Below are 27,627 nucleotides of genomic sequence, written 5' to 3'. Positions count from 1 at the left end.
ATCAGTTAAAAAAGATGAAATCCACTGAAGGAGAATTGAGTGAATCCCAAAATAATGAAGCTTACGAAGCAGTATGTTGTGGCATTCAGAGTCAAATGCCTTACTAAAATCCGTGTACTTGACTTTCTTTACAATTAATAACGAAAAAGGAAAAACATTCGCAAAAGTTTACTAAACTTGCTATTGTAGATCGAGTCTAAAATGTAAAATATTATCCAGGTCAGATAATAATGGCATAGAATTCATTATAGTAGAAATCTCTGATTCGAATACAAAATGTTTGCTAGCATGTGTCTACAACCCTAAAAGAACCTGTTCATTCACTCCTTTCTTCACAGCACTAGAATCTTTCATTATATCATATGAACACATAATTGTCTGTGGTGACTTCAATGTTGATCTACTTAAAAGGGACTCTACTTCATTTCAACTTCTTGACGCTATTGCTGGTTCAGGTCTTAATGTTATCAATAAATACCCAACTAGATACGCTCCAAATTGTTCCCCAAGCCTACTTGACCTCATTATTGTATCTAAACCAACAAACATTATTCTCAATGATCAATTATGTTTTGATGGAATATCAGACCACGACTTAGTTTTTTGTACTAATGGTATTGATTTCTCTCATTCCCAAGTTTCTTCCACATTTACTTTTGGACATTTTAAAGCCCTCGATGTAGAAGCTTTTTATATTGATGCCAGCAGCGTGGCGTGGAGTGATTGTTACAATTTAGTGCATGTAGATAACAAACTAAACTTCATTTACAACCATGTAAAGAGATTGTTCGAAACGCATGTTTCCCTAAAAACGATAAGAATTCAAAACGAGAAATGTCCATGGTACAACTTTGAAGTAAAGAATGCGATTAAAAGTCGCAGAAAATACTACCTCAAGTGGTGGCTTTCTCCAAATCCTACAACTTGGCGACAATACTGCTACTTTCGTAATAAAGCAACTCTCATTACTCGTTGCGCCAAACATAACTTTTTCGCCTCGAAACTCAATACAAATCTTTCTTAAACAGCTCTGGAAAAATCTTCGGGACATTGGTATTGGTAAAAAGCCAATTTTTAAGTGTGAACTTGATTCTAATGACCTTAACAATCAGTTTACTCAAACAAATCAATTAGCTACTAGCTTTGAGCCCAAGGTTGGCTAACTTTATGATGGAGTTAACGATTTTTGCTTTGAGACGGTAACTGAAGACGAAATTATACGAACTTTTAAATCCTTGAGGTCCGAAGCTATAGGCGAAGACGGTATTCCGCTAAGATTTTTGAAACTTGTCCTACCCTGCTTGATTAACGCTCTCACTCATGTTTTTAATCACTGTATTGTCACTTCTACGAATCCTATTGCGTGGAAAGCAGCCAGGATAACTCCTGTTCCGAAAAAGCCCACACCTTCCGAACTCCCCGACTACCGGCCAGTAAGCATTTTACCTTGCATGTCCAAAGTTCTCGAAAAAATCCTTACTAAACAAATTATTAACCATTTTACATCCAAAAGATTGCCGTCTCCATACCAATCTGGATTTAGAGCTAAATATTCCTGCTCTACAGCAATGGTAAGGATCTTAGAGGATATAAGACTCGAATACGATAAAGACAATATCTCAGTACTGTGCCTATTGGACTTCTCGAAGGCTTTTTACAAAGTTGATCATCGAGTTCTTTGTCAAAAACTTGAGCACTACTTTGGTTTTTCGAATTCAGCTGTTCGTCTCATTTGTAGTTTTTTGTGTAACAGAACTCAGCGTGTATGTGTTGGAAACAATTTTTCAGCACATACGTACTTGAAGATGGGCGTGCCACAAGGCTCTATTCTGGGGCCAATTTTGTTTTGTGCCTTTATCAACGATTTGCCTTCGGTTTGTGAGCACGTCTCTTTTCATCTATATGCAGATGATATACAAATTTATCTCTCACGTAGAATCGGTTTAATAGATGAGAATTTCTAACTGGGCTAAGGAAAATGGTCTAGTGCTCAATCCCAATAAAAGTCAAGCCCTACTAATTTCTAAGAAGACATACAACCATAGAGATCTACCTTCGATTACTTTGAATAGTGCCCATGTTAGTTTTGTAGATTCTGTGACCAGTCTTGGATTCAAAGTCCATATAAATTATGTCATTGCACATATTTACGGAACTTTAAGAAAACTATGGGTATCTAATTCTTTTACTCCGCAAACAAAACTTCGTCTTATGAGAACTCTACTCGTACCAATCATTTTCTTTTCTGAAGTCGTGTATCCGAAACTGGATTCTTTATCTGAATACAAACTACGTGTGGCGCTTAATGACATGACTCGCCACGTTTATGGTATTCGCCGATATGACCATATCTCTGCTTCCAGCAAAAAAAATTCTTAAGTGCACTATGGTCGAATACGTAAATTTCCGTATTTGTATCTTTCTCCACAGAATTATTCGCAGAAGAACACCTGAGTACCTTTATGAAAAAATTGAGTTCTGTACATCGTCAAGAACAAATAATCTAGTTATTCCAACTTTTAGATATCTAAATTCCTCACGGTTGTTCTTCGTTCACAGCATTCGCTCTTTTTAACTCTTTGCCGGTTAGCATTAAGAGGATAACGGATGCAGTAAGTTTCAAGACCGAGGTTTTTAAACATTTTTCGAACAACTAAGATGTTAAGGCGGAAATAGGAAAGAAGAAGAGAGGAAAAGTCTTATATGTATTATTAAAAAAAAAAATATATATATATTTTTAGCAGCCTAAGTATTATCTTATTGTATAAAGAATCAAACAGCACTTTAATTGTTCAACCAAAGTACAAATACTATAAAAGACATTGTCTTAGTGTATTGTTTACAATAAAGAAATTGAATTGAATTGAATTGAATTGAAACTTTTATCAAAACGGCGCACTACAGCGCTAATTGGATCTCAGGCTAGGTTGCCTTGAGATAGCCATTTCTACCTTACTAAACTTTCGGGCAATTTAGGAATTGTGGACAGCTTAAAAATGCTCTGTAACTTTCAACATCATTTTTCGAACCAGACTTATTAATTAGGATCAGAAAAGAAAATTTCCATTCGTCAAAAAAAATTCCAGACGATAAAGATAAGTTGAATATAATTTACTATGGAAAGAACGCAGAATTAGAAATCTTTTTTATTACAAGACCAGGAATACCATCGACACCAGGTATTCGATTGAGTTTAAGATCCTGAAGACTATTTTAAATACGTTTAGACTAAAAGTTCATTTTGGATATCAAAACCAGAAACAACTCGAGCACTATTAAGACGCTATCAATATTACCTTGTTTTCCAGCAGCAACGTCTTATTTACTTACATAGCTCTAACAATTTTAGCATCTCCAGCAACAGCAACATTTTTTATTTGTAAGACTATGGGTTCTTGAAATTATTTCTTTTATATTTAAAAAAATATGTTTCAACTAAAAATTTTGGAGAATGTTTTCAATTTGTTTAAAAGTTTCCATGCGAGATATTCAACTTCTTAAATTGTATGTAAGTATAATATTCAAATATATGAACTCTAGCTCAGGTCAGCCATAATACAAAGTGAATTATAGCTGTCAACCTACCTTAAACCTATTCTCAGTGGAACCAAAAATGCAGAATTGTTTTCTTGTTTTCGTACTAAGTTAATTAAATGTTCAGCAATTTAATTATTTTGAAAATTATAGCAATATAAAAGATAAAAAACTACTCAATTGGAAATAAAATGCCATTTCCGGACCTTATCTAAGTAAGATTTTCATATAATTTATTGCTAAACAACTTTCAAAACTATGAGATGAAAACATCTACTAATTGTTAATTCTACTCAGAATGACATAAATAAATAACAGATAATCTGTTTTTCTTAGTATGTAACATCCGCAAAATAAAATGAATCACTTGGGCTTATAAATAAATTGATTTATGTGTTTATAGTGCATTTAGAATCATTTTTATTCAAAAAGCTCACACAAACTTGAACTTGCATCTTTATTTGCGTTGATACTTTTAACAGAAATGTGTTTGACAGCACCGAATCATGACCTATTACATTTTTTTTACACATGTTCAATTTTTGATCTGAAATTGAAAGACTTGTCAAAAGAAAGAAATTATTTTATTGAAATTTTAGGCCTTCAAAATGACTCCCTATTCATAAAATTCAAAAAAAGCACATTAAATTAATGAATACTTTTTTGACAACCACTGTTTTACGATGACCTCTTACAAACATTTCATTTTGATTTTAAACAGCAAAAATTGGTAGATGAAAAACTTAATTTTATCGAAATCTAAAACTTTGAAAAAGTCTCTCTTATTAATAAAGTTAAGTAATTAAAACTCACCCTTAAAATACTTCAAACCAAGATCCGTTTATAAATCGATCTGCTTAATACAGTAAGTAATGACTTAAAACCGCCACTAATAAGACAATTAGCTATACTCGCAAGTCAGAAAAAACACTTAATTTATACAAACACTTCGCACTTTATTTATTCTTTCAATTAGCAATCCATCAAATTACCAAATGATTCAGAAAACGAGGATAAACATTTGCTTTAATTCACAATAGTAACACTAAATCCCGCCACAAATTTGTACACGACCATCACACCTGATGATGAAGATAGGTTTTTCTTTCGTACGTTTTGCACTTACAATCTTGCAAAGCTTTTATAATAATAAAGTTTGTCCGATTGTTGATTGTAGGTACGTTCGCATAACCGACTCGATGGGAACTAATCTGCTTCTGATGGTTGGGTTGCATTTGTTCACCGCCACCGCTGCCGTACCGTACATCAATGGCTATAAGTGATGACGATGACAAACATCATCGATCGGAAAACCAACAAATCTCAGTAAATAGGTGTGTATGTTAACAAATCATTGCATGCAACCGCAATGAGCTTATACCACCCGTTTAAACGTCCCGCTCTAGTCCGCCGGACATCGCAAAATCAATTTTTCCATTCCTCAAATTGTTTTGTAATTAAATTCTGATCATGCCGCTCTCATCAAGTCGAGCGATCGGTTAAAAGTTGGTTGCGCCTTAGAATACAAAGAAATTAAGAAAGTGTATTCAAAAAAACAAATAAAAACTCAAGACCGCCCCTGCATAATTCATTACTAAAATTTTGGGGCATAAAATGTGAACTGAACCGTAATGCTCTTGTGTTATTGACTTTTGGGAGGATAAAAATTAGTTATTTTTTTTTAGCATAGAGTTGTTAATTCGTCCAAACTACATTACGAAATCAAAAATTCGTCGTAACTAACGGTCGTATCCACTAAGAATTTGAATTGAAAGTTGAGGTTGAGACGAAATCACCATAATGTATTTAGCGGAAGAGCTTGAAGTTTATTTTATGTAGAGCAGATCAATGGTCGTATGAGATTACATAATGCTGACACAGCAGAGGTAACGATCTGAAATCAAATCAGCAGCAGAATGTAAAGCGAAAAATAGTGCGTATACGCCCCAGTGAACGACATGCAACTTACAGTGTATCGTGATTTGTAAACACGCGCGCGCAATGGACAAATGCGCGCACACAGCAGGACCGATGGTAAAATTGTTTTGTCAGGTTGTTATGTTTATTTCAATTGGATTATTATCAATTTAATGACATATTCAGATTTGATAATTTAATAAATTAAACAAAAAATAAAACAAATTGAATTCCTTGAGCAGAAAATGTTGTGCGAAATAGATTAACTCATAGTTTAAGTTTAATGAGATCAACAGGAATGTTATACAAGGAGAGATTCAGCATGTCGATAATATGAAAACATTAAATTCAGCTTTTTTAAGGAGAAGGCAAAAAATTGGTTCAAAAGAATTATGCATTCAACACACTTCTACAAAATGTGTTAATATCCAGTTTTTATAATAAATTTAAAATATTTGTATTAAAAGTAATATAGAACTTCTTGGATTCCTTTACGTGTGAGTCAGGTCACTTTATAACGAAGTTGAATGTTTTGAGAATTTTCTCCCTAAACAAAAATATGAAATGTGGATAATTATTGTAAAAGATTGTGTAAGGGAATAAATCAAAAAGATATCAAAGTGTCAACCAAAGACAAAGGCATTTGTAAAATATGTTTTTTTTTCCCTTCAAACCAAGGTTAAGGTTGAAAGTACATAATTAAATCGTTTATAATTATTTTATAAATGAAACTTGTTATCTCTGAACGTTTTTTTTTTCTTATGACTCACAACTTAAAAAAAAGAACTTGAATTCTCCAATAGATAAATTATATCAATTCACACTTAAGTAACAATTTGTTACGAATATTAATTCATAAATAGTTGTATAAACATTGAACGCAAGATGTCATAACTTTTTTTTTACAGTTTTAATTATAAGTTTAATGTGCATGATGTGGAGTAATTCAAGTTATAATAAATAGTATAATGTACTTATACAACTTTTCCAATCAAGATGTTGGTTTTTAATTTGTATCCGATTTCTGTCGTAGTCTTTTGTAGCGTAGAACAGTATTTAAATGTGAGTATTTGTAAACTTGCCGTATATGTTAAGATAATAATATTAATTATTGAGATTAATTATGACAAGTCGTTCCTTAACTGACAAGAGTATATAAGAGTGACCAAAGGTCTGAAAAACGCTTATCTTATACTATGTGTTCATAAAATAAGTCGTTTTAAAAATGCTTTCATTTGTGCCCTTAAAAATGTACAAACGATATTTCTTTTCCCACCAGATTTTCAATTAAAGAATTTTGAAAAGGAGTATTTTGGCAAATTTTTTTTACTGTCAATTAAATTTTTCTAGAAAACTTGTCAGGTTTCGAAAACGTAGCTTAAATTCCCATAGGAAGTTATTGTAATCGGTCTGATTTGTCGAATTGAAAATGTTGACATTTCTCGACGTTTCACGGTCCCTAGAGTCCAAATATAAAATTTTTAGAGATATTTATGTGCGTGCGTTTGTACGTACGTTTGGAAACCTTTTTATGAAGAAATCCTCTCAAAAAATTTTGTGGGTGGTTTTTTTTAAAGTGCCTCTTTAAGAAAAGAGACTGAAATGCGACCCACTCTGATAACTTCAGATCCTGTCTGTCGATTTGTCTTGCTTAAAAGTTTGTCTATATGTACTCGTATCAATTTTTACCAAATTTGCGTACTATTTTTTGTAGATTTTATTTTTTATGAAAAAACGGACTGTTGGATTTTTATATAAAGTTTTAAAAAACTATTTGAGTCGAAAGTAAATGTTTACCAAGTATTGTTTTTTTTAGAGTTTTATTTTTTGTAAAAAAAACTGTCAATTCGATTTTTTTCAAAATTTAATCGAATGTTCAAAACAATATTTCTTATAAGCCAATATTTCAAATTTTTGAAAATATATTTGAGTCAAAAATCAATTTTCACCAACTTTTGGTACATTTTTTGTACAGAAACTGTGAATTCTATTTTTTTTTAAATTTTACTGAATGTAAACAACAATATTTTTGAAAGAAAAAAGTAGTTTAAAGCCAATATCTACAACTTTTGAAAAGATATTTGAGTCGAAAATCAATTTTTACCAACTTTTATTCATTTTTTTTTAGGTTTTTATTCTTTGTAAAAAAACTGTCAATTCGATTTTTTTCAACATTTTTCAGAATGTTGAAAACAATATTGCTAATAAGATAAAATAAGGTTCAAGCCTTAATTTCAATTTTTCGAAAAGATATTTGAATCGATATTCAATTTTTACCAACTTTGAGTAATGTTTTTTTTTAGATTTTTATTTTTTATAAAAAAACTGTCAATTCGATTTTTCTCAAAAATTTATCAGATATCAAAAACATCGTTGCATAAAATTGTTTTGGAGATGAAATCATATTTAAATCGTACAATTTTGGAGGTGACAAATTTTTTTTTTCAGTTTTTTTGATTTATAAAGAAAACCGTTAAATGCTTTTTTTTTAAATATACTTTTTTGATATCACTTTACAATATATTATATAAAATTTAATTCAAGTCTCTAGCGTTTTTGTTTCGTAATATATTTAGGGTTAACTAAAATTTTCACCTTTTTTTCAAACTGCTATGGTATAACAAAATTTATTTGAAATCGATATCTCTTCAGGTTCTTGAGCTATGGACAACGAAAAAAACGTCGTGAACGTACGGACGTACGAACGTACGGACGTATGAACGTACGTTCAAACGCACGCATTGACATCTTTCTAAAAACCTTTTATTTCGGCTCTAGGGACCTTGAAACGTCGAGAAATGTCAAAATTTTCAATTTGACAAATCGAACCCATTACAATAACTTTCTATGGGAAGTTAATAAGGAGTTTGTGGAAGTGTGTACTCTGAACGACTGAAAATAAGTCTCTCATTCCGCCTTCCCAATCATTGTAGCATGTTCCAGGCTGAACTTTTGGCGATAAAAGAAGTATTGTCCTGGCTTAAAGAAAACGTGATATCAACACCTGATCTCCGTATTTTTTCAGATACTCAGGCTGCTATCAAATCACTGGGCTCTGTCTCTATAAACTCTATAAAATGTATAACAGTCTATAACTGTCGATCATCTCTAATGAAGATGGCACAACAGTTTAATATTCACCTTCGCTGGGTGCCGGACCATAGAGACATTCCAGGTTATTGTAAGGCAGATGAATTCGCCAGGAACGATACAGTACAACCCATTCTACCACGTTGCCAAATGCTGGCATACCAATCGCTACTTGTAAACTGTTGCTAATGCAAGACGCTATGAAGAAGGCAAATAACAGGTGGAACAACATCACCACTAGATTTAAAGCGATCAAGATGCTTGATATCTCTAAGCAGATCGCATAAGCTCGATAAAAGGTGAAATAACCGGACACTGTCTAATAGGAAAGCACGCCAAGCGGCTAGGCGTATTCTCCAATGACTTTTGCAGAAGCTGTATGGACGAGGAACAGGAGAAAACGTCACCCTCTCAGTACCTTCTCTGCTCTGCTCTAACTAAAAAACGCAAGAATTACCTAGGAAAATTCTTCTATAACGATCTAAACGATCTAAATCTATATTAGCATAATCAGGTTCTCACGTTTCGTAAGGGACTCAAACTCGTTTTATTGAGCTTAGAAGGAAGCCTCAAGATTCATGTGGTATCACAATGGGTCATTAAACTGCTCTAAGTGTGTCCGTTTTCATCATTTAAAGCCACTTTAACGTTACCTAGTCCATATCATTAGCTTAGTTATCCCAAAATGGGTTAAAACAAATATTTTTTAAGTATCAGAAACTTCGTGAACTGTAGATTGAATTGTATACTCTTTTCTTTTTAAAAAAATTTATCAATTTTTGTGGGTCCGAATTTTTCCTAAAATTAAATCGAACTTTCAGTAAGTTATTCTTTACTGCTTGCGTTAAATATTTATATTTTCAGATCTTTCAAAAAACCTTTAAAATCATTACATACATATAGTATTAGTGTAACACTGATCGAGAAGGTTTTGTTCCTACCATTTTTGTTGATGGATTTTAAAGCCTTTAACTGAAATCCCACTTCAGAATTACTCTTTTACTTTTAGAGATATTTGCTTTTAAAATTCTACAGAAAAAAAGGCTTTTTAAATTCCTGAAATTATGTTTTTCTTTCAATGAAATTCTCGATGGTTTTTCATAAAATTTTCGAAAAATCTTTATAAGTTGTTAGATTTTATTTGTCTCACATAAATCTTAAAGAAACGTTAAATTATTTACGGTTTGAACAGAGAAAATCAAAACAGTTTAAGTAAGTTTTGTTTCCGTAACGGATCTAAAGAAGGTTATTTTATAAAAAAATGTAGCGTATTTTTGTTTTAAATATAATAAAATGAAATTAAAACAAAATTGTTTACTCTAACTCCATCAATGTTGGCAAGTTTATTTCTTCTAACTTTTGTATCGATAATAGTTTTAGATTCAGTTAGATATATATCAGATATTTTTTCAGTCCAAGGAGTAGGGTTGGGTATTTAACCTAGGCTCATAAATTCCTTGAACTATGGTTAATAAACAAACAGGACCTTATACCTCGTGAGTCATGGATCATGAACTATCTGAACGATGCACATAATTTATTTGTATTTACATAATTGTCGTATTCATTAATTATTATTTATAATCATACAAATAAAATGCATGCCTAACTCCAAACACATTCAAGTGTATGAAATAATTATTATTACTTATTAGGCGACTAACCAGTTACTCATCCATAATTTAAATTGATTATTTTAATAAGCCGATAATTATCTTTGCTATGCTATTAAAAAACACAAAATTAAATCCGTTCATCTATCAAAATAGAACTATGATTTTTATTCAATAAACAGCTAGTTTATTGAATAGAAACACGCACTTAAGACGTACATGTGCATCGTATATTTCCATTATGTATATGATTTATCATACTAAATTAGATTATGTGAATAAAGTAATTATGCTAATGAGTTTAATGAACACAAATCTCCGTAACGCAGTAGGTAAGTTAATGAATCTTCAATTATAATAAGAAGATATAACAGAATTATGATTCAACTGACCAAACATTTTGATTTGGCTTTTTCCTATGCTACATTAAGTCAGCATTCTAACAAAGTTAAAATTAAAATAACCACAAAATAAAAATTCTTAAGTTAAAACAAAAAAGCTATAGACATTCATCAAGCCTTCAAGAAATCAAGAAACAACTTCTAAAATAATGCCAAAAATTGTATTTTTACTTTCCTGACTTGGTTAAATGCAATAATAACCTATAACATGCCATAAGACTCAGGTCAACGTTATGTGTTGTCTTAAAGCACATAAGGAACCACTCAATTTTTGCCTTGAAATCAAATTCAAATAGAATATTGTTTTTTTGAAAATGTATGTATGATAAAATCAACAAAGTACATTTGAATTTATTTCCCTATTGAATTTAGAGAGACAAGCCAAGCAAATTCAACTTTCATGGTTTATGAACAAAATAAAATTCTGCTTTTGTATGTTCCGATTTCTAACTACAAAATTAAATTCCATCCATGATTTCAAAACTTCTTGCACGTTCGAATTTCGTATACCTTTATAAATTTCATCTAGATTTGTTTATATACATATGCATGTTATGTACATAGTTGCCTAATATTTATATTATGTAGTCAAATGAACCGTAAACTGTAATCAGTGCTCTGATTTGTTTTTAGTCTAAATATTCCTTATTACGAGTAATTCCAATTAAATTGACTAATATTCACTTAAGATCGACTGAAACAAGAAAACCGTATTAACTGCAAAATGTTCTTACTTCACTAATATGGCTACTTTTAATGTTTTAGTTAGATACCTTACCTACCAGAAAATATATCCAACAACGTTATCGTTACCAATCGTCGTCGTCTACGTCGCTGGCTCGTGGTCGTCCACAACGCCGACGGACGGACACCGCGCTGCGACCGTACACACGTTCAATTTTGTATAGGGGTTTGTCTGCACAACCTTGAGACAGCTTGGGTGATTGCCAACTGAACATACTTACTTACCAACATAAATATACATCATATCTTTGTACATATATAAACATGGAGCTATTATCTTTTGAATCATTAGACCATAACCAAAAAGTCGATTGGTGGGTGCATTGCACCAAACCAAAAGACCAAAGCTAAACCATGTGGCAAAAGATTGCAAAACACTCAATAAAACAAAAAAAAAACTTTAAAAAACGCATGCGAACCATGTTGATTCAGCTGTCCAAAACGAAACGCCCCGGGTTGGTCCAAGCTCCATCAAGAACTTACTCTGAAAGTTCATAAAAATGACCAATGTACTGCGGCGTACATTAAAAGCCATAATAAACATATCGATTTGATTCCAAAACAACTTGGTCTTCCAATGACCATGGATGGCATTTTGTGTTTATTTTTTTAAACACACATAATTTTAGAATACGTATGATAGTGAGTAATTTTTAGTTGCTCTAAAGGCCAGTTACTGGCTTTATACAAAATTTGTATGTTAACTACTAATTTGAATAGTAAGGCGGTTTCCAATGTGAGGTTTCCTTTTGATATTTAAGGAACACCCATGGTACTCTATTTCGTTCTAAATTTTAGCTATTTAAAATGGAAAACAATGTCAGTCAAATGACAACAGTTGCAGCATCTAATACTTTTTATAAAATGTTTACAAATTTACAGATGAATGTCCTCAAGAACTTCAGGAATTAAATCTTAAAGTTCTTGAATTGATTATGGAGCATTGTTATAGAGCTTATCTCTCACGTGGCCCCAACAAAGTTTGTATATGTGTTTAATTTCAGGATCTCGTTTACCAACTCTTTGAGAAATAACACGGCTAAAAATATTTTCTTGGGAAATTATGAGTATTTTTCATTGCCAATTCACTTACCGTGACAATTATACCAGTTTCATTTTCCAAAAAAAAACAAAACATGGTGCAATCACACCGCCCAAAAATCGCTTCAAACAGTAATACGTTGAGGATAAAGAGGATTTTTAACAATTATTCTTGGATATTTCGAGTCCCAAAATTTGTACTACTTTACATAGCTTTGAGTTGTAAATAAGCTTCGTCATTGAAGATAATTTTTCGATTAAAATCTCAATTATTTTGATATTTTTATGGGCTCAATCATCGAAGACATAACATTGCTGATGATCGACTTGGTTTTGTATCAACCGAAAATTATTATGTGAACTGTGACTGTTAAAATTTTAAATATTTTTAGAATTTTATAAATTTCAATGTGTACATCGCCATTTTTAATAATGGCGTCATTTTCACTTGTCAAATGTCAAAATATGGCATCTTTTCCCATTTTAGACAGCTGTTCAAGTACTAGGCTTCCTTAATGACACCTCTTATTGAAAAATAGTTTACATTTTGCTGAAAACGTTGAAGATGTTAGATACAGCTCTTTTTATTTATCTCACAGATTTTAAAAGAAAATTGCTAAACATAGTGATATTTTGTAAATATGGAGACATTTGTTAAACGTCATCACTTAAAAGTGAGAATAGTTTTGCTTTTCTAGTGGAAAATAAGTTCTAAATTCTTCAACCTGCACAATTTTTTGTCATATGTAGATACTTTGATGAACAAGTTACTGAAAGTTTTTGAACTTCAAATGCGATTGATCTTATTCTTGCGACCGATACACGAATTCAAATTTAATATAGTAAACATTTCGAGACTGCCATTTACCAATGGGAACCAAAACACTTGTTTTTTCTTCTTTTTTTTTGGAAGAAACAAAATGATTTAAGTTAAAATATTTTTTAAAAATTTTATTTTCTTATATCCAACCAGATAACATGTTTTTGCGACTTTGATTGAGAGCTTAGCTTATACTGATTGTGATTATCCAAGAGTTGAATTTGATATTAATATTTATTAGGAATTTATGCGATAGCTTGTCGTCAAAAGCTTGTAAAAAGTCATGTTTAAAATAAATCATATCGGTGATGGTGTTTTTTATTTAATTGAATAGTTTACATAAAATCTATAAATGCACTATTGCTTATAGTTTTGATAAGAAAAAATAAAACAAATGTACGAGTATGTAGATAATGTTATTACAAAACGACTTTTAAATTTTGTTGGTTTTTATACTTGTTTTTGAGATTATATGACTCACTTACATAATATGATCGAGAATTTCATAAAATGTTTGGTTTTTGAATTACAAAAAAATTTATTAACACTGTTCGAAAAATATTTTTCAAGTAAATAATTAGGGAGTAGGGAACCTTAGATGAGAAATAGTTTCAAAACTAAACCAGAAAGAAATAAGTTATTTTTCATTGCGAGTGAAGTTATTTCCTATGAGAAGGTTGTGCACGTGAAGTTTAAAACCGGCACCAATAATACTGTTCAACAAAAAAATATCTTGTCAAAGGATTTTGTTGTCCTTACAATTTCTCTTTAAGGTGTGATTTTTTAAATATGCCTCTTTTAAAAGAGTTTTGGAGATAAAACGCAGCCCTGGGGCACACCAACATTTATTTTGTGATTTTCAGACTTGAATCCATCCAATACAACTTGTATTGAACGATTCGAAAGGTAATTACTAATCCAATGAAACAGGGATTTATGAAAACCGAATGAGAGAGCTTGATGCCAAACCCTATCAAATGCTTTTGAAATATCAAGTGCAATAATCTTACTTTCTCCAAGACGACGTAAAAATTTGCTCCACTGTTCAGTGAGATGAACCATGAGATTACCAGTGGACCAATTGCTACGAAAGCCGTATTGTCGGTCATTAAGAAGCTTTCGATCTTCGAGATATTTGTTGTGCTGATAATTAATCAGCTTTTCCATGACCTTGGAAAGAAGGGATGTAAGTGCAATCGGTTGGTAATTGCACGGTGAAGAAGATTCGCCTTTTTTGGGAATAGGCTGGACAAATGCGGTTTTCCATCCTCTTGGAACGAGCCCTGAGGAGTAGGACAGATGAAAAAGCTTCCGCAATGGTTTTGCCAGCGTTGAAGAACACCTCTTCAGAACCGTAGTGGGGATACCATCCACACCAACGGATTTATGAATTTTAAGATCTTTAAGAACTCTTGCCACAGTACGATTGTGAAAAAAGATTGGTCCCATAAAATCACTAACTAGCTCTAGTACAGGCGGAGTCATAACACTCACTGGCAGCGTTGAATCGGCGGCGAAATGCCTAGCAAAGAGATTTGCTTTCTTTAAAGAGCTAACAAATGGAGTATCATTGAGGAAGAGGAAGAATTCCTCATATTTTTAAAATGACCAGACATTTTTACATTGCTGTATTTTTTGCCGTAATTTTTGGTCATGTAAAAATTTGGTCCATCGAATATGGCCGTTGCAGTCCTTCCTTGCTTGAATTTATTCCGGTTTTCCTCAGTTGGATTGGCTTTAAAACAACGGAAACTTACCTTCTTAACCTTAATAACCTCTTTTCAGCTCGTGTCGAACCTTAGGTCTGATGCTTTTAACCCTATTCGGGATAAAAGTTCTTATTCCCAGGAGAATCAAACTTGTGACAATATCAGCGCTTGTTTCAACGTCACTATCGAGGAAGCATAGTAACCAGTTAAAGATCCTAAAATAATTCAGACCGTCCCAGTTGGCTTTTCCGAATTGCCAAACGGTTCTCTTAAGAGCTCTTTCTTTAACTGGAGAGTTTTTACACGAGAAATTTGCTGATATGACACAGTGCTCAGATGTGCCTAGAGGAGATAGAACACTAACAGTGTACCTACCAGAGTCAGAGGTAAGAAACAAGTCAAGAGTGTTTTCTGCTCAACCTACCATGTCCGATATTCTAGGGGGCTCATTGGCCAGCTGAGTTAATTGGTTCAACTCAGCCATGCGAGAGGTCTTGGGGTTAATCCTTGGTACTGCCTCTTGCGAGGAATTAATAAATCCTCCAAGAGTAATTGTTGTTTTCTCAAATTAGACGTTCGGATTCAGCTTAAAGCTATCAATCCCTGACAATATTACTGGCAAACGGGAATGGTTAAGAATTGTAAGTCAATAGGCCTTAGCTATCAAAGGACTTTCAACGGAATATTAAAGAGAGAAAGCAATTATAGAATTGGAAAACCATGAACTCACATAGCCTCAAAAAGCGTAATGTTTTTTCCGAAATTCAAAAGCTTATAATTTGGAAACCTGATGCAATACATAGATTTTTAAGTTAAACTCTAACTGACGACATCAAAAACATTAGGAGAAGTATAAATTGATTCGCAGTTAATTGCTCCAACACTTGCTTAGTATCGGACGCTCAGTCAAACATTTCAATATTATCCAGGTTGTATTTTAGATGAGGATTCAGTTTGGTGGATTAGTGTTACAACTAGATCATCAGACTACTTTATTAGTGTGACAACTTTGTGATTTTACTGTAACCTGAACCAATTCGTTAAGTAATGATATCAACTATCTCATTGATGTGCATCAGACTATTTGAATACCAAAAAAACTTGATGATTCGCATATTGTTTGAAACACTATTCATTTTATTTTTATATCTAGCGTACGTGGAAGGGGGTTTGACTACCCTTAATATGATTATGATATCGATGCACATTGTTCTTAAAATTTTAAATATTAAAATGAGAGAGTAAAACAGAGTTGAATAAAACACTTCACATTCTTGACGTATAGCTGAAGAAAATAATCAGTATACTTGACAGGGCATCCCAAACTGATTTCGACACAAATCTGATGGTTATTCATGGAGTTGCGAGCAATGCGGTAGAATTTTTATGGGGGGTTTAAAAAGAATGTGAATGTTCCATGTTTAGGACGTTCGAATTATTGCAAGACCTTAACTCAAAACATTATTCAAGTATCTTAAATAGCTTTATGACACTTAAGTACTTAAAAAGTGAACCTCCATAATATCAAATTGCATCAATATTTCGTCAATCACACCGTACAACCAAAATAATCATAAATCCCCAATATATTCACACATTTCCCATTTATAATAATACAGTATTTGTTTGAGATAAACCAAAAATTACCCAACTATTACCCACAGTTTGATTGTTCCAGCTGATGCATATTAGATATACCTCGATCCCAGCACCATCACCATAACCAGCATTGAAGCAAATGACAGCTTGAAATTCTTCCAAATACAACATCAGACAGGCGAAAACAAACAACAACAACAATGACGACGAACGACGACTTCAACAGCATAAGCAACGGCTTCCCCATTCTCACTTTACGAAAAGGTATATTTGCAATTGTAGGTGTCAACTATAAAAGTTAAATAATCGAGAATTAATGCAAAATGCAAAATAGTTGGATTTGGAGGACCAAAACTTTACGCGACTATAACACTATAAGTATCTATCTCTTCAAACCTGCCAAACGCCTTCTTCTTTTGCCAAAACTACATATCTGATGGATTAACGCCGTGCACAAAGGTATGCTATACCGTCCGTCGAGCATTGTGCAGTTTGTCTTATAGTGGTGCTAGTGGTGCTGAGCTGCAAGACTCTCCTATTGTTCGGGGCAATTACGGAACGTGGGTGAACTGCCATGCCATCAGCCATCACAACTGCAACACCAACCACATCAGCGAATGAATAGTAATTTAATGGAATCGGAATGCAGAAGGTAGATTGACGGATTTAATGGCAAGATATAAAATCCAAAAAAGTCGTTGATATACTTATTATACTTTCATTGTAATTTTCGAGGTTTCATTTTTATTTTTGCTGAAAGACGTCTTGAGTGTCAAACAAAAACACTTACATTCGAGCATATTCTTTTAACAATACTCGAAAACAGCTCACCTAATGAAGCTTTCATTTTGTAATTTGTGGCATGATGATGAATTGATTTAATTAATGAACAGTATACTTTTGATAAATTGTAATTTAAGAAGATACTTTTGCAATATTCCTTAGCAGCTGTCAAAAATATCCTTTCTCTTGTGTGTTAAATGCATTTTTAATAATTTCAATTTAATGGAAATATTTTTATAATCTTTTGTTAAAGTTTGAATGATGTTTATATTGATATTTAAGTGAATGTATTACTCAAGAATAAAAGATAAAAATGTAATTAATCCAGTCTTTTGTAAAAAGTACAAACATGATGTTTTTGAAATTTAGCAGGTATTTTTGAAGAAATATGTTATTTCTTATGTAAAATACAAACGAACAAAATCAAAGTCAGAGGTCAACTCGGATGAAGTCGACATGACATAAATATTTAAGTATGATGCCCTCATTCATCTGTCACGTTTTCTAAAGCAATCAACCATAAATAAGAAAAATATTCATATGCAGAAATGAGTACATAGTATTGGTATTTTCAAGGTTTAACATAAATGTACTGATGTACATGAAAGAAATGAGAAAATTTAACCATACACGCTAATTGTTACTATTCATCTGACATTATACATATGCTATCGATGATGATCGCAAGAGTATCTTATTTTTAAATATATAATTAAATTATTATGAAACGTAATGAAGATATGTAGCGGGTGGCCGTGACATGGTATGGAAAAAAAGGTCTTCATAAGTCACTAAACATCATGTGTAATAAATGGAATATTTAGTTGATTTGAAAAATTAAAAACGTAATGCACGTAATCGAGAAGAATTTACCGTCACAAATTTAATAGTTATATAGTTTTTTCTTAGTGTCGATACGATGATATTTAAAATATTTATGTTTTTAAATGTTCTATTTTAATTATTATTTATCGCTTTGCATTTCTCTTATAATTACCTTGCATTATAAAAAATACATGTAAAACGAATACTTAAAATATATGAAATGGGAAAATAGATACGTCTTATCAATAAACGGGCAAATATCACGATTCACTATGTTTTTTAAACTTCCCATAAGAAGTTATTGTAATAGGTCCGATTTGTCAAATTGAAAATGTTGATATTATTCGACGTTTTTCAAAGTCCCTAGAATATAAATAAAAGATTTTTAGTTGTCTGTTCGTGCACGTGTGCGTACGTTCGGGAAGCTTTTTCGTCGTCCATATCTCAGGAACCGGTGGAGATACCGACTTCAAATACATTTTTTCCAAAATAATGCTATGTAACAAGGAATAACGTTTTTGAAATCTGGTAAAATGTTGATTAAAATCGAATTAAAAGTTTTTTTCACAAAAACTAAAAACTAAAAACAATACTAAAAGTTGGTAAAAATTGATTTTACTCAAATATGTTAAAAATTAAATAAAAACTAATTTCATCTTATAGAAAATAAAGTTTTAGATAGTATCTGTAAAAATTTGTATAAAAATGTAAAAAGCAGTACTTTCACAAAAATTAAAATCTATAAACAATAGTACGCAGAATTAATAAAAATTGTTAATCGATTCTGGTTTAGGTTCGATTCTCAAAATGATCTCATTCTTTGCTAAAATGTGTTGTTAACGTAAGGTATTGTTCTTAAAAAATTCTAATATGTATTTGTTTATTTTGTTTATATAAGAAATACAAAATTCAAGAAATGTTAAAATTGGTTTTCGACGGAAAGATCACGTTAAAAGAACGAATTTTGAAATCAAACTATTTCATCATATGCAAAACATTGTTGGTTATTTTTATTTTATCTTTTAGAAAAAATCAACTGACAACTTTAAAAAATAAACACAAAACACAAAAAAACTGATAGAAATGGTTTTGGGCTCAAATATTAGAAGAACAGATTAAGACTTTAAATTATTTATCTCACACAAAATATTGTTATGGATATGTTATTAAAGTTTAAAGTGTGGGCCAAATCCCAAACTCTTTTTTAATTTAATAAATATGATTTAAAATCATGAAAAATGAATTTAAAATAAACCAGCATGGTCTTCAAATGTCCCATAGCAAGGAAATAAAAATAGCCACAATTTATCTTCTCTGAAGGCTTGTAGCAACCATATAATTCACAGTAGCTCTATGTAGCTCATATTATATAAATTCTCGATTTATTCGAGAAAATATGCGTCAAGACAAGGTGCAATGGTCATCTTCTGATGAGACCAACAATTGCATCGGGGCGAAACGCATATTTTGAACACCATGCTGGTTTATTTTAAATTAATTTTTAAATCATATTTATTAAATTAAACGGTGTTCAGGAAAGAACAATTCACCTGTTGACAGTCAAAAACTTCATCTTTTTTAATGCCTTATTACATTTTTTAAAGGCAAAACTATATTTTGAAAAATGTTCTCAGTTCAACTTAAATATTTTAGTTCAAAAAAATATTATTCATCTTCCATATTAAATTGATAAGTATGTTCTTTGAGACAATTGCAACCAAAATTATTACCAATGTCATGGTCAACATCTTTTCCAAAAAAAATATAAGCCGATGAAGACGCTTATTGGAAAACCGCATTTTTGAGATACCAAGACTCAAGTCTTATGTAGTTTGCTTTGACATACAAATTCATCAACAAATAAGGTTCTTCGCTGAAAAGAAAATGTAACCTTAAGTTGGACTTACACGACCAAGCCAATTGGTTTCGTACCATTTGGACCCGATTAAAAAATATCTTAAAATTAAGAAACTGGCTACCAAGAAAAGATGGCCGAAAACAGTAACTCCATACAAGAAAAGTTGGTAACAAACCCAAACAAAATAAAAAGAGTGAAAGAGACATTAGGAATTAGTTTCCTTGAATTCTTGTATGAGATAGACTGAGGAAGTTGGATAGTTTCTTGGTGGAGAAATAAGATTGTTTAAGTAGACAGAACTAATTGGCTTGTTGATTTTCCACGACACGAGCTCGGGTTCTTTGATCTTTTAATTTGCTGATCGCCAGAGCGAAACCAAGCCACCTCAGTCGATTTTGGATCGGCTCTTATCGATTTTAATTTTTCGTTCTATCGTGTATGGATGGCTTTAGATTTGAATTGCTTTAAAACTCTTTCAACGAATAAACGTCCTTGTCTGTGAAAGGCCGAGTTCTTGTAAGCGACGCAAAAACAATATTGTCACTATTTCTCTTCCTCACTGTCATTGACAAAAAGAATAAAGTTTTTGAAATCTGGTAAAATTTTGATCAAAAATCGAAAAACTAAAAAACATAACTAAAAGTTGGTAAAAACTGATTTTTGACTCAAATATCTTTTCAAAAATTTCTGACATTTCGTGCCCCTGTCTGATGTATAAATGACTGAGAATAGTGTTGACATCTATACATTCAATAAAATGGCCACTATCACCTGTCAATATTTGGGAGGCCTTTGGAAGGTTCTTTTTTTTCTATTTTAGTCCAAAGATTTTGAAAATAAATAACAATAAAAAAAATTGGATAAAGCCGAGGTTATGTAATTTAAAAAGTATTTGAAAAGACATTAATTCGTAATGGGAAGATCGTTTTACAGTTTGAATAGCTAAGCAGTGAACTCAATGTGTTGGCAGTATTAAAAACAGTAACTGACAAAAATTAAGGGGCTTACACAAGTATGCAATCCATAGTTACACTGTGCTTCGATCAAGATTAACTCTTAAAGTAACCTCGCAAATGTTCTTACTATGAACATAGCTTGTGACAACTTTGATTTTTTAAGGTTTTATATATTGTGTGCGCAAATCACTGCCAAATTTTGTATTCTATGCCAAAACCAAAATTTGAGCAATCAAATTCACAAAATAAAAAACAATGAAATTGACCACGGGTATAATTTATTTTACGTAAAAACAAAGCCTCAAAAATCTTGAAAGAAAGCAGCCTTCTAAACTTCAATTTGATTGTAAGTTTTTATCAGTTTTTAAAATAACAAGTTGACTATATACAGGCAAATATCAAACGGAAGATTTTAGGGAAATCAATGAGAACTTTTAACATCCAACCTCTTTTTCTTAAAAGCAATACAATACACCACTTTATCAAAAAACTGAGTTCCTATGCGTTCGTTTTCAGTGAGTTTTGGAGATCTTTAATAAAGGTAAGTATGTATGCATTTTTTAGACATTGCATGACTTTGGATTTCTTAAAAATAAGCCAAACGTGTATAGAGATAAGGATTTTTTTTAAACATTTGAACACTTCAATAGAATCTTAAAACAGTAAAACCCGGATAAGGACCTTTCGTTTAAGTGCCTAACTCGCATAGCTACCTTTTATTTCTAGGAACAAACATTCTTTGGATTTTTTCTTTTAAATTCATCATATTAGTGTTGTATTAAGTTAAAAAAGTAAGTGTTGGCCTACACCTTCCTTACTTTTATATTATCTATTGTTTTACTAAATTCTACAATTATATACTAAATGTTTAACGAATAACAGTTTTTGTGAAATTTCATAAATTGTTCTAATAAAGACACTTGAAGACACAACTTGAAAGAGACAACATTGTTTACTTAAATATACAAAAGACTATTTAATTAAATTAAAATAATTATGCCTAAAACAAGAGGACAATTAATAAAAAAGAAATTGAGGCAAACCAAACAAAAAGTAAAAAAAAAGTTAAAAAAGTGAAACTGAAAATAGTTCAGACGGTTCAGACGAGTCAAGTTATTTGGAAATTGAATCAGAGGAAACAAATGATAGCAGTAAAATTGTGAAACTATCGACACAAGTTCTTGAAGAATTTAATTTTAAACCAAGGCAACAAAATTTAAAAATGGATTTTAAAGTTTCGAGCCATCTGGTAATGGATGAAAATCTTTCCGAGTTTTAAAAAAATTGAACAAAGGTTTGAAATATACTTATGCGCTCCTGAGAGTTATAAAAAACCTGAAACTGTGAAAATTCCAATTTTACTTAACCTTAACAGAAGTAAATATTTTGCCAACCTCGTATTTTACTCGTATAAAAACTAATAAACAAGTTAAACCGTGCTTGAGAACCTTAGAAGCGTTCAGAGGAGAACTTATTCGTCCGAAATACAGCATTGTTTTAACATGTTCCACAAGTAACAAAAGTTTAGATCAAGAGTTTTTATAGTAGACAAAAATACAGTTCCTATATTAGGTATTATTGTATGCGAGAAATTAGGAAAAAGTCCTAATTTCAATACTATTCAGAATCCAAAACCTAGAGTTCTTGAACAAAACAGAGATATTTTCACAGCAATAGGGAAATTTCCAATACAACACAGTTTCCCTATCAGTTAAGCCACCACGAAGCCACTCTTATTGAACTGGTTAAAAAAGCTCTCAATGAACTAGAATCAACTGGAATTATTAAAAAAGTACATAGTCCAAAAGAGTGGGTAAGTAATCTAATCATCGTTGAGAACTAAAATAAGCAAATTCAAGTGTGTTCGGATCCGAGAGATTTATGTAAGGCTCTTAAAGCTGAAATATTTTTAATTCCAAAATTTGAAGAAATTAGAGATAAGTTTTTCTCAGTATTGGTTGATTTAGATAAAATCTCAAGTGAATATTGCACATTCAGTCCTCCTTTCGGATTTTTTAAATTCAACCGACTCCCTTTTGGCATTAGTGTAGCACCCGAAATCTTTCAAAAATATACCTATCAAAATTTTAGTACACTACCTGGAACATTTGTTTATATTGATGATTTGATTGTTTTCAGAAAAGATGAGAGAGAGCACGATATTAATTTAAACTTAGCCTTTAAAAAAGCTAGAGAAATAGGAGTTAAATTTAATAAAAATAAATTTCAGTATAAAATACATTGGTCACATATTTTCAGAGTAAGAAATTGCACTAGATCCGGATAGAGTCAAAACGATTTTAAATCTATCAAACAAAAAAGAGCTTCAGAGTATTTCAGGTATGATTAATTACTTTCGTAGTTCTATACCTAACCTTGCTCAACTTAAATGATTTTGTATGGTTGGATAGTCACACTTACACCTTAGACAAAATTAAAAAAATAATCTCCCACGATCCATTACTTAAAATGTTTGATGGCCTTAAGCCAATATTTCTCCAGTGCGACGCGTGAAAAAGCGGGATAGGATGTTGCCTAATGTAATTTGGAGCGCCCTTTAGTTTTGCATATCGATCACTAAGCTCATCTGAAGTCGGGTATGCTCATATAGAAAAAGAGCTACTGGCTATAACATTTGCATGCAATAAATTTTACCAATATATATCCCAATAACAGTTCAGACAGATCAATAGCCGCTGGTAAATATTTATAAAAAGGAATTAAAAACTGAAATGAATAATGAAGAAGAAGATTTCAATGAAGTTATTTATTCGTAAAATATAAATGATTATCGAAAAGAACAATTAAATTTTTTAACAGAAAACGAAAACGAAAAGGTCTTGAAAACAATTTTAGAAAATAAATGACCAATTAGTATTAACAAATTAGATACAAATTTTCAAAAAATGTTTAAAGTACGAAATTAAATTTATTTTAAGAAGAAGATATTATATTTTTAAATGACAAAATAATTGTTCCATTATCATTACAGAAAGAGTATTTAGATATTCTGTATAAAGATCATTTTGGTATTAACAAAACTAGTAAAAAAGCTCAATCACTTGTTTTTTGGCTCACATTAAACAAGACACAGAAAATTTAGTAAATAACTGTTCAATTTATCAAAAACATAGAAGTTCCGAAAGAAAAAAGCGCATAATTCTTCATATAATTCCTAAACTGCCTTTTTACCTTTGCTGCCTTAATTACCTTCACAAATTAATTGCCTTCATATGCGTTTTTTTCAATGCATTTTATTAAAGATAATTCTTTTAGGTACACTTTTGAAACCAAAATGCTTTATAGTTATTATTTTTTATTCCAAAAACTACCTACTCCGTATTAAATCCTATTAGAACGGAACATTTAAGCAGACGCACTTATCCGGGTCTTACTGTAGATGCTCATTTAGATATGTTGTAACAAATTCTTATAAACACTACTACACTAAATTCATTGCACTTTAAATGCGTCTGGATAAAAGGACAATGAAAAGTTTTCTTGGGACTTTACCTTTGCTCTAGAAGGCGATTGCACTTTTAAAATTTCATTGATTTTTTTAGAGATCATGGTTTGAAGTTCATAATTTGTGTATAATCTTAGATAATACTGAAGCTCACAGTTAAAGATACGTAATTAAAGTTGAATAATCAACTAAACTGAACACATAGGAATTCGACTAACTTTACTTAGTCATTCATTTCATTTGGGTTTTGAGCGTTATAAAATATTTCAAATGTCAATAAATTAAACTTGACTCTTCCGTCTACATTAATGTACTTTATGCGTTTTAATGTGCCTAACATTCCTTCAAATGCTTATTAATTCGCTTATTAAAATTCAACTGCGTACAAAATTATTAATTCAAAAAAAATAATACAAATTCTTATGCAGTGGAAATGCCTATACAGCCTAAACATTTAATTTATTGTTAAAAAAAAGCAAGAAGAAGAAGATTAAATTAAAAGTAAACAAAAGTGATTGCATTTTATTATTATTCACAATATGCATCTCTCAGCATATCGTGATTTATATTGATGAACAGAATAACACTTTCCACTTTCCATCATCGCATACCTAGTCTTTTCCTCAAGACATCAATTAAAGCTGATAAAAATTCAAAGTCATACCGATTGCGATGAAAAGTTGAGATAAAACTTCATAAAGCGAGTTATAAAATGTTAGGTTAGGTCTTATAAAGTCAGGTAGAGTGCTGAAGTGCTGCCAATCAAAGTTATAAGCAGATGTTATAAACTTTGATAGAAAGATGTTGCTTTATTGTCACTGAGTTGTATTATGATTGTGAATGCAGCCAAGCATGATTAAACTGTTAAATTAAATTAATCGGCTTACCTTTATAAGTTTTGAATGTACTGTTGAGTTGAAAATAATGTGTATATAAGAAGATTACTTAGACTTAGTATTATGATCAATGAGTTTCTATTTGAATAGCTTTTATTCGATTATTAAGTGGTGATGGCATTTTATTTAAAAAGGCTAACAAACACATATTTATGTAGTCCCAAATAATTGAAAGTCTTTATTTGAGCTTATGTGAGGCACTACTTACTTTTTAGCGAATAATACTCAAAAACACAGCTAAAAGGGTATTTTGTTCTAAACATGCAAATACAAAATTTAAGTAATATCAAGTATGAGAAGGTAGACGGCAGAATTTGGAAGAACGAGCCATTTAGTTATAAATTATCTTCTTTATCTTTATTAGTTCTAAGGCAAGATATCTGACAATTGGTTGAGTTTTTATTCAGGCAAGAATGCGAAGCATGAACTAGTCTTATGTCAAAGCTATGTGATTTATAAATTTTTGCAAAATTTATTGGTTCTAAGGTTGACGAAATGAAGAAGCTTAGTTTTTTTCTGTTATAAGATGAGGACACTTTTAAAAACTTAAATTTAGAAACCAATTTTTTTATATAAAAAAAGCCTTAGAAACTTATTAAAAGGAATTTTTGCAATGAGGGGTTTATTCTGAAAACCCTGCTATTTGGACAAATGTCATTTTTTAGCTGGCATATTTTTGAAATTTGACAAGAAAAAACTACTACATTTCCCAAAAAGAAGAGATACACTCTTTACAACGCATTTCATCTGTTAAAATTTACTACCAAAACATTGAGCTTAAAGTTTTGCAATAAAATGTTCCTGAAAGTGTCATTTCTCGAAGTGGTGATCACAATTGGACCAAAGTCTCGTTGTTTTAAACTTTGAGACATATTTCTTTTAAGCCAAGTAAAAGATAAGGTATATGCCGCTCTTTCACAATCGGTTAAAGACTCCTTCAAATGTACGAATTCAAATTAAGAAGTTTTTAATGGCAAGTCTTTTATGTACTGTAAGGCGGACCACGAAATGTTCAGGCAAAGAAGAGACTGAATATATAGTATAAATTGAAATAAGGCAAGCTGATCCATTTTAACGTTTAAGGAAACAAAAATATTTTGAACAACAAAAAGGAAAATAGGTACGATCCCAATACATTAAATACAATTTCTGAATAATTCATAATTCATCGTCTCGAAAAGGAATCAGGCTTTCATGAAAAAATACAACGAAATAACCAACTCAAATTCAACTATCAAATAAAGAAATTCCTTTGGCAAACATTTCGATTCTAAGCACGTTAAGCAAACCAAGTTTATTTCAAGTAAGAATTTAATTTTCCTTTGAGCTAGGAGCCAACATATTTTTGTACAAGGCCCCACTCTGTTATCTCTTTGCCAGCTAGCCTTGAAAAACAAAACAAACAAAAAACAGAACTTGTGGTGGCATTTCAAACAAATGGAAGTGTGATTTAGTGGCAACTTGTGTTAAAACTGACTCCTGCCAGCCAATTACTAACTTGACCCCAAAACAAAAAATCTAAGCCCGATCTGATATGTTGACAAGAGGCCTACACAATTCTTGTATATTTTTTGTCGTATATAAAACATAACCAAACTCCTTTACAACCGCCACGCCATCTATATTCTACAAGGTATATCTACAGTGGGCAAAAAAACGACTTTGACTTTAGGTGCACCTTTCGCCTAATCGAAAAAACAAATTCAACATGTTCGTAAAGAGCTGTGGCTTGTCAAGTCTTTGTGCAAAGTTGACACCTGTGGCATGCGACGTCTCGTCGTCGTTAGTCGTCATCGTTGTACATACTTTTGTTGTCATGCAACGTAAATTACCTCACATTCAATTTTTACTGCAATCAATCAAACTCCAGCAGTTCGCATGCGCGCCCAAAATATACACGCGTAGGTGCAAGTACCTGTTGCTTGTCGGTTTGAAGTGTCAGAAGTTATTGTTGCTTTTCGTTTAGCAAAAAAAAAGAAACACTTCGACATTTTATTCCCACCACTTAACCTTTAAAATGTGCGCATGCGCAGCGCATACGGTCTTTTGCGCTTACGAAAGGACCAAAAACAACAGTTGCACCCGAAAACAAAGAAATCCCTGCAATCGTAAAAAAGATCTGCACGCTTTCAGTTAGCCACAACCGCAATACCAAAAACAAAAACCGTTACCTATACGGAATTCCAATGGTCGTTCGGTCTTGGTCTATCACAGAGTGCGCAGGGGTATCTGCTATAAGGTTTAGTGTACCTATACCGTTCCGACTTATTCGATTTACGGTTCAACGGGCACGAAATGTGCATTTTTGGCCAGCATCACATCGACACACCCGTTCTGAGCGCACTTAGCCGCTCACGTATGCCTGTTTCCAACTT

The 27,627-nt window shown here is 31.7% G+C and overlaps 1 protein-coding gene across 2 annotated transcripts in view; it reads right to left on the bottom strand.

Moving 5' to 3' along the window:
• The window catches only part of LOC129944114 (uncharacterized), a 125,354-nt gene that overhangs the window by 53,447 nt on the left and 44,280 nt on the right, over positions 1-27,627 (bottom strand). Inside the window, exon 1 of one of the 2 annotated variants that reach the window (XM_056053306.1) lies at positions 4,348-4,406. The exons of the other annotated variant lie outside the window; for it this stretch is intronic. The gene's annotated coding sequence lies outside the window, so the exon portion shown is untranslated. Of the gene's footprint in view, positions 1-4,347; positions 4,407-27,627 lie in introns of those variants that run through there. 2 annotated transcript variants of the gene reach the window in all.

The sequence above is a fragment of the Eupeodes corollae genome, chromosome 2 (genome assembly GCF_945859685.1).
Source record: "Eupeodes corollae chromosome 2, idEupCoro1.1, whole genome shotgun sequence".
Lineage (NCBI taxonomy): Eukaryota > Metazoa > Arthropoda > Insecta > Diptera > Syrphidae > Eupeodes > Eupeodes corollae.
The sequence above is the reverse complement of the archived record's forward strand: the minus strand, read 5'-3'. Positions and strand labels throughout refer to the sequence as shown.